The 8,771-nt window shown below is 36.0% G+C and overlaps 1 non-coding gene across 1 annotated transcript; it reads right to left on the bottom strand.

Annotated features, from left to right (window-relative positions):
• Positions 1-8,083: 8,083 nt before the first annotated feature.
• LOC141699426 (small nucleolar RNA R71) lies at positions 8,084-8,190 on the bottom strand. Its single transcript, XR_012565890.1, has one exon. It is a non-coding gene; the product is annotated as a small nucleolar RNA R71 (small nucleolar RNA).
• Positions 8,191-8,771: the final 581 nt, after the last annotated feature.

Genomic DNA, 8,771 nt, shown 5'->3' with positions numbered 1-8,771 from the left:
TTGATTAGCTATGTTAAACATGGAATCTTGAGCTTAAACTTATGGCTCATCTAAGTTATGAATTATGGAAGCTAAAGAAACAAACCTCTTGATTTTTGAAGGTGTGTAGCTTGAGTTTTGAAAATTTTCCTTTGCTTTTCATGGAAAAGCCGAGAGCAAGAATGAGGGGGGAGAAGAAATGCTTCTTGTTTGGTTGCCTAGGTATTTGTGTGATGATTTGCTTTTTAATTAGGTTGTTACCATGGTAAAAATTGTGTGGCTCACAATCATCCAACAATTCCTTCCCTTTTGGTCATGCTTAGGTCATCATTCTTATGTCATCTTCCCATGCTTGTCCTCTTCTTATTGGTTTGATGACATCATCATCACTAACCTCTTTGATTAGCTCCTAATTACTTGGCTAATGACCGCTGATCTGCTATACGGTTCGCTTAACTTTCGTTCTCGTTTATCATTTGAGGGATCATACCCGGGATCTTATTACTTGGGTTTCCTTAACCTTTCTTAATACATTATATTCCTTTTTTGATCCTCTCTTATAATCCTTGAATTTAAATCCTTCTTATCCTGTTACCTTATACTCAATTCTTTCGGTATCTGGTGGATTTTTGGGAAAAATCAAAGTGTTCGAATTTGGATTCTGACGATCTTTACATACACTTATTTACTTTATGGAATACTAATACGATCTTAGAATTTCCATAACAGTACTCCTATATAGCGTGGTCTGATAATTTTCCTTAATCAGCATCATCAGCAAAAGTTACTATTCATCCGTGTTTCAAAAATTCCAAAAATTGGGGTTATTACAATCCTCCGTCTTCTTCAACCGGAATACAGCCCCGGAGATTAAACAGATAATATGCAACGTGTTGAGATTCCAGGAAGCAAATGAGCATACCACATACTTGGGCCTCCAAATATGATTGAACGTAATAAGTCTGTAATGTTTTGCTATCTGAAAAGAAAGGTTCGGGATAAAATTTAAGGATGGGATAAGAAATTGGTGTCTAAAGGAGAAAAAGAAATTATGTAGAAAACTATCGCGCAGTCACTTCCGAACTACACCATGAGCATGTTCTTACTACCTAAACAGCTCTATTCATAGATCAAAAATATGATGTCACAGTACTGGTGGAGGACAAATTCAAACAAGGCTACGGGAATTCGATGGATGAGCTGGGAGAGAATGAGTAAACATAAAAATCAAGGTGGAATGGGCTTTAAAAGGCTGTATAATTTTAATATATCTCTCCTTGGTAAACAAGCATGGAGACTCATCACGAATGAGAGAAGTCTGGCTGGGAGGCTTTAAAAATCCAGGTACTATCCAAATACAGATTTCATGGCGGAAAATTTGGGTAATAACCCTAGTTATATTTGGAGAAGTATTATGGAGTCTCAGGTTTTACTGAAGCAATGAGCAGTTCGTAGAATCGGGAATGGCAACTCGACGAGCATCCTGAAAGATCCATGGATGCCACACAACAACAATCCTTTTCTGGAGACGAGACATCCAGCTTTGGAGGACAAAACAGTTTTAGCACTCATGAGTCCAGAACAAAATGTATGGGATATCGACTTAATCAAAGACATATTCAATGACAGAAATGCAAAGTTAATACAATCAATTATCGTCAGTGCTGTAGAAGCAGATACATGGTACTGGAGATATGAGAAAATGGGTGAGTACTCGATTAAAAGTGCATACCATGCAATCCAGGAAAGCAAAGGGAAAAACAACCCCAGTAGTGACAACTCAGGATTCCGGAGAAGCATATGGAACCTCAAAATACCAAAAAAGATTCACATATTTATTTGGCGAGCAGTGCATGAATGTTTACCAACGAAGGATCACTTGCTAATGAGAAGGGTAACAGTTGACCCTACGTGCTAAGTTTGTAACATCGAAAACCAAAAAATCTTTCATAGCATAGTTACTTGTCCTTTTGCTGCCAAATACTCGGAGTATAAGGGATATTGTGACAGCCTCAACCCCGGGGTCAGGAGTTGACATCATCAGAAACAACCATAAGATAAATAATTCAATGATAAAATATAATTACAACCCCTTTACCAAGTTCTTTTCCAGGTTTAAGTATGATTTAGGTTACAACCATTACAACACCGACTTACACAAACCATCCTGACACAACTAACTTAATACAACAACTCATAGACCATCTTTGGTCTGATACAACAACCTCAGAGGAGCCTAACACGGAAGGAACTGGAAATCTGCCCAGACTACCGCGGAAGAATCTCCTAGGTATCTGTAATACAAATATAAAACATTCTGCAAGGGTGAGCAATCAATTGCTCAGCAGTACCACTATATGAATAATAAGTAAAATAACTTATGATAAAGCAATTATCGGAATAGAAATTATAACTTGCTACAAAACAAGTAAAAACACGTATAAACTGGACCTCAGTAACTAGCATACTATTTCCATTTTTAAACTCAACCGTCCCATGACTAGGATCATCAACTCGTCCGTGTTGCCACAGGTACCAACCTGTATTCCGTGTTACCACGGGTATCAACCTGTCATCCATGTCACCACGGGTATCAGACTGTCATCCATGTTACCACGAGTATCAACCTGTCATCCGTGTTACCACGGGTATCAACCTGTCATCTGTGTTACCACGGTTATCAACCTGCCATCCGTGTTACCACGGGTATCAACCTGTCATCCGTGTTACCACGGGTATCAACACATTCTACGACATAGGTGGATCAAAACACTCTCTTTATCCAGTTTTCAAAACACTTGTACCTATCTCATTTCAAAATCATTCATTTTACCAACACACATATAAAATCCAGTTCACAATTTATTTCATTCGAGATAGGTACCTTTCGAAGTTACTTTTCCCCCAAAACAAGTTGAAAACAGTGATTTATAACTACAGGGGATACGTAACTTAAAACATTTATGTTTTATTATGAGATTAAAATATTTATCTATTCATATATACTGAACCATAAAAGAATGGTCAGGGGTACTTGCCTTGCAGAGCTTTACAACTATTAATGATCGACTCTGAACCGACTCGGACGCTCAGGCTTTATCGTCTAACCACTAGGTCACCTTGGATTTGAATTCAACACTCAGGTTCTTCAATTGAAACCCTACTGAGTTCATCGACTGCCCACTAGGTTATCCTTAGCCCAACATCCACTTTCGATCTTCCGACTAGAACCTGAGCCGGGGAGCAACTAGAGAAAGAGGGGAAATGAGAAGAGATTGAGGGAAATAAAGGAAATATAGAGCATAGTCGAGAATTGAAGAAGGGAGTCGAGAGAGATGATAAAGATTGAACCGTGAGAGAGATAATAACGGGAGAGGGGAGAGTAAGTTTACAGGGATAAGGATGTTAATCCTTATCCGATTTATTTCTTTTATTGCCCCGATCTGACAGCATAAATAAGCTATTGACGATATATATTACGCATTAAAATTGAATCGAAATCATTCTAAAGTAATCTTACAATTTTATAAATATCCTAAAATTTATAAAATTCAAATTTTAAGACTTTTAAGCCACTTTTGGAATGCAACTTATACATGTTTTTATCAAATAAACGAATCAACGCGCGTTTGAAATTAATCCCGAAAATTCCTAAAATAATTTTAAAATTCTCGAAATATTCCAAACTTAAATAAATATGAGTTTCATAATTTTTTTGAAGAATTCAGGAATTATATACAGATTCTGCAAAGAAATGAAATAAGAAAATCATATAGGGCTAAATAATTGATGAAATACTGATTTCTAAATTTTATAAAATCCCAAAAATACCTATTATAATTATAAAATCATAAAAACAATTTTAGAGACAATCCAAGTATTTATGAGAAATAAAATTGCAATAAAATCACCTTTAACAGTGAAACAAAATCATACAACCCGTTAACTAACCACGCAATTCAATCCCATACACTAGTAATCATATATACATAATAATAAGGCAATAACCCGCTGACAGATGCCATATACGTAGTTTATTTATTTAGTTATTCAATTATTGCACTTTAAATTAATAGAATATATACGAGTCATTATAGATATAATAGCAGATGAGACATCCATGGAAATCTCATGCAGTGGCTAGAAAAAAGGCTACAAACCTGCAAAAAGGAGGAGGTGGAAATGACTTGTGTAATCGCCTGGCAACTGTGGAAGCACAAAAATGATATCGTGTGGAAGCAACATATTACGGAGACCTGTGAATTGGTAAAATCAGCAGAAAATGTTCTTAATTAGTGGAGAAGTGCACAAGATAAAACATTCGATAACTATCTTGGGTATATGACCCAGGTGGATGGCAATGAGCTCTGGGAGAAACCACCGGAAGGTAAGATTAAGATAAACATTGATGGAGCCCTATTCGAGTAATCTGGTATGTACAGTTTTTCCATGATAGCTAGAGATCATGTGGGGGAATTAGTAGCAGCAAGGACAAGTTGCAGGCATGGGACCTTGACTCCAGAATGACCGAGGCAATGGGCATAAAGGAGGCGCTCAGCTGGTTAAAAGAAGATGGCTGCATAGGAGCGGCTGTAGAAACTGATTGTTTGAAAGTGGTGCAAACAATTAGAAGTTTTATAGAAACCTGATCCTATTTAGGTAGAGTAATCGGTGAGTGCAAACATCTGTTAGACATTTTGAAAGAACGTAATGTTTCGTTGAATTTTGTAAAACGTTATGTGAACAAAATTGTTCAGTTCTTAGCGAGAAACTCTAATTCCATAGCTGAACATAGATGGAGAGTTGGGGATGCACACCCAAGTTTTTATCATGTAATGTTGGAAGATCTGAAAATTTAATACAATTTTCTTTCTCGGCAAATTTTTTTTAACATCACAACCTATTTTTTGATATCATAATATCATAATATAATAGTAATAAATAGTCTTCCTTTCAATATTTAACTCGGTCTTACCCACCTCCGTACTTTTACCGAACTTATAGACTGAGACACTGTTTGGGAGTGTTTGTGGAAAATGCTGTGCTATGAGAAAAAGTGATGGTGTAAAAAGTGTTGTCAGGTAACTTAGATGAAGGTTTGGTATTTTTTTTAAATTTATGCACATTTTGAGATATAATATATAAAAATAACATTTTTGAAAAGGTTTGATGGTGAAACTGATAGTTAGTTATTGCAAAAGCTGAAAATAACTTTTTCCAAAAATATGGGGGACATACTTCTGCTAACAACAACTTTTAGATCAAAAACACATTTCCAGACAACAACTTTTAGAATTTAACAAATATTTTTTTGATAGTTTTTCAGCAAAAAGCTATTATAACCGTCTATAATAGCAATATCAACCGAACCTCGCTGTGTTATAACCCGATTAACTTAAATTGTTGTACGAAGATCTTGGGTACAACACATATCGAAGTGATAGTGCTTAGAGTTCTAATTATAATCATTTGAGGCCTTAATTTAAATTTTTTTAAAATGTGTAGTTTCACTTTTTTACCTCTTACATGTAGGGGAAAAGTACGCCGAATAAATGCTTATTAATGCAAGCTCTCACTATTGTGGAAGTTTTTTGCATTAAAAAAACTACTTACTAATAAACATTTCGTTATGCACCTCATAATTACACATTATTAAAGTTTCAAATAAATGTAATATTAAAATTACAAAAAAAGTAAAGAAAATTATTATCAAAGGACATAACACGGCTAATGTATTGTTATAAGAATCCCCGATTCAGCCGATTAATCCCCTGAAAAGTACATGACCGATTCAATTTTTGAAATCCGATCAATTATTTAGAATTTTCTTTTATTATAATATATATAAATATTTATTAAAATTAAAATACTATATTAATTTAAATATGAATAATTATAAAAATTAAGATACAATATTTATATATATATATATATTTGTTAAAAAATAACTAACATAACCATAATAATATATTAAATATAATATAATATTATAATACATCCATTTTTTACTCTGATAATCCTTCCAATTAATCTCCGATTTTCAATTAATCTCAAATCGGTAGCTCGACCGATATTTCGCGATTCCCGATTTTTACAACACTGGTCTAATGTGTGATAAGCGGATTTTATATCCACTTGGAATGCTTTATTACAAGATTAAATTGGTGTTTTGAACTCAAGTTGTTGGTATTATGATGTATTTTTATGTTATTGCATTTCAGGTATCAGTTAAATGAAGAAAGGAGCTTTTAAAGGAAATATGATAAAAAGTGATCAGATTTGGCCAAGGTTATTGTCAAGTTGTAGAGAATCTTGTTAGCTTCGCGTGGGCAGTTGAATTGCCTAATTCTGACGAGTAGAACTCAAGTTATGGCCAAAACAAGATTCATCAGAATTTTTTCCAGACAGGCTCCAGGCGCCCGCCCGAGATGTAGGGCGGCCGCCCAGGATGTGAGGCAGCCGCCCGAGGCGCGGCTGGTCGCTGATTTCGCTGAAAAAGCCTTTTTTGAGTGCAATTTGATGATTTTAAGGGTCCAGGTCCACTAGGGGCGTATATATACTTAAAAAAAAGGTTTTCATCATCCGGGAAGATTAGGATACCAAGGAGAAGACCTAGAAGCACAAAACAACTCCGAAAAAGAAGATCTTGTTTTCAACTTGTGATTCTTTGAATTAGTTATAACTTTGGATGCTCGTTTTCATTCTTGTTGAACCTAGGTCTTGTTTATTCGTACTTTGATTATTATTCAGTTTATTAAGACTTTGTTTTATACCATGCTTTCATTGGAACCCATGGTGACGATCAGTTTAATTATGAACTAATCGTTATCATGGAATTCTAGCGGATTTACTTATGGATTTCAATAATTAATTGTTTCGATATCTTGGTCTGTGGTGATTGATTGATATCCTAGTATTGGTTGTGCTTATTCGTCGTATGTGCGTAGATAACATATAAGATAGTGTGTTAATCTCTATTGAAGCGACAGTGAATATAGAGGTTTAGAACTTGTCATGCTAGCATAGGTTCATGTATTTGTTATGCATGATTCGTAGGTAACTCTAACCGTTTTACTTGCCCTATGTAATTATTATGGATAACTTGTGTTTAAACTGTTATGTTGTCAAATTCAATAGACATAGAGGGTCTCAATATAATTGGTGCCTATTCAGCTTCTATCTCTTTTGTGGATGTCTGGTAGAATGGTACTCGTGCAACGAAAGTTGGCGTTTATCAGTTTCGTGTTATCTGATTAGTGTCATCACCATCACATGCTAAGTTTAAGAATGAAAAGGCTATTGAATGAAGTAGTAATGAAGTTAGGATCCCATGTTTGTCATATATATCAATTCAATCTCAATTCTCTTAGTTAATGTTATTTAGTATAATCTCTTAGTTTAATAAAAACCCAATTTGTTATTTATCTTAGCATTGAGCGATAATCATACATTGTTGTATCAGTGCATAAATTGAACTTAACCTAAACCAGTCTCTGTGGGAACGAATCTGATTTATATCTTATACTACTTGCGAATGCGTATACTTGCGTGAATATTAGTGCGTGTTTTCGCCCTAACAAGTTTTTGGCGCCGCTGCCGGGGACTCGGTGTTAATTTTTAGTTTATGTGCTTGTCATCAGTGGTCGTTAAAGTTCACTGACTCAGATTCTTTTACTCTCACGGTTTATTTGTTTGTGTTTCAGGTACTCAGTATAATGGGAGATCCAGCAGCACAAACGAAAGCCTTGATGGATTTTCTCAACCAAAGATCAATGACATTCAATCTAGCATTGTCTGGCCAGCTATCACAGCTAATACCTTTGAGATCAAGCCTGGCATAATTCAATGGATGCAGAATTCAATCCAGTTTGGGGGTTCTCCAACAGAAGATCCCAATATGCACATTAGGGATTTCATTGAGATATGCGACACCTTCAAGTTCAACGGTGTTTATGAAGATGTTGTGAAGCTGAGAGTGTTCCCATTATCTCTGAGGGACAAGGCTAAGAGCTGGTTACACTCTCTACCAATTGGTTCGATTACTACTTGGGAAGATCTTGCTCAGAAGTTTCTTACTAAATTCTTCCATATGGCGAAGACAGCTGCAATCAGGAATGCTCTTACTCAATTTGCGCAGCAATCAGGAGAATCTTTATATGAAGCTTGGGAGAGCTACAAGGAGATGCTTAGGAAGTGTCATCATCATGGAATGCCTGATTGGATGATCATCACTTGTTTTTACAATGGGTTGGGAGCACAGTCCAGACCCATGCTCGATGCAGCATCAGGTGGAGTCGTATGGGCGAAGAGCTATGAGGAAGCTTATGATCTAATTGAACTGATGGCTGCTAATGAATATCAGTATCCAACCTAGAGATGTCCACAGGGCAAGGTAGCAGGAGTTCTTGAAGTGGATACAGCTACGGCTATCACTGCTCAACTAAAGGCGTTGTCTATGAAGATCAATTCTCTGGCTAACTATGGTGTTAAACAGATAATTAGTGTTTGTGAGCTGTGTGCAGGTCCGCATGCGACGGAGCAATGCGCTATATCTAGTGACTCAACTCAGTTTGTGAGCAACTTTCAGAGATTGCAGCAGCCAGTTCCTGCCGCTTATTATCCTGACACCTGGATTCATCCTAACTTCAGCTGGAGCAACAATCAGAATGCGATGCAACAGCCGTTCTAGCAGTTTGGAGCAAAATAATTCAACCATCCTGGTTTTCAGCAACAATTTGCACCAAAACAACAACTCCAAATTCAACAAAAAAATCATGATGCAGGTCTATCTT

This window comes from Apium graveolens, chromosome 11, assembly GCF_009905375.1.
Source record: "Apium graveolens cultivar Ventura chromosome 11, ASM990537v1, whole genome shotgun sequence".
In the NCBI taxonomy this organism is placed as follows: Eukaryota; Viridiplantae; Streptophyta; class Magnoliopsida; order Apiales; family Apiaceae; genus Apium; species Apium graveolens.
This window is presented reverse-complemented; position numbering and strand designations above follow the sequence as displayed.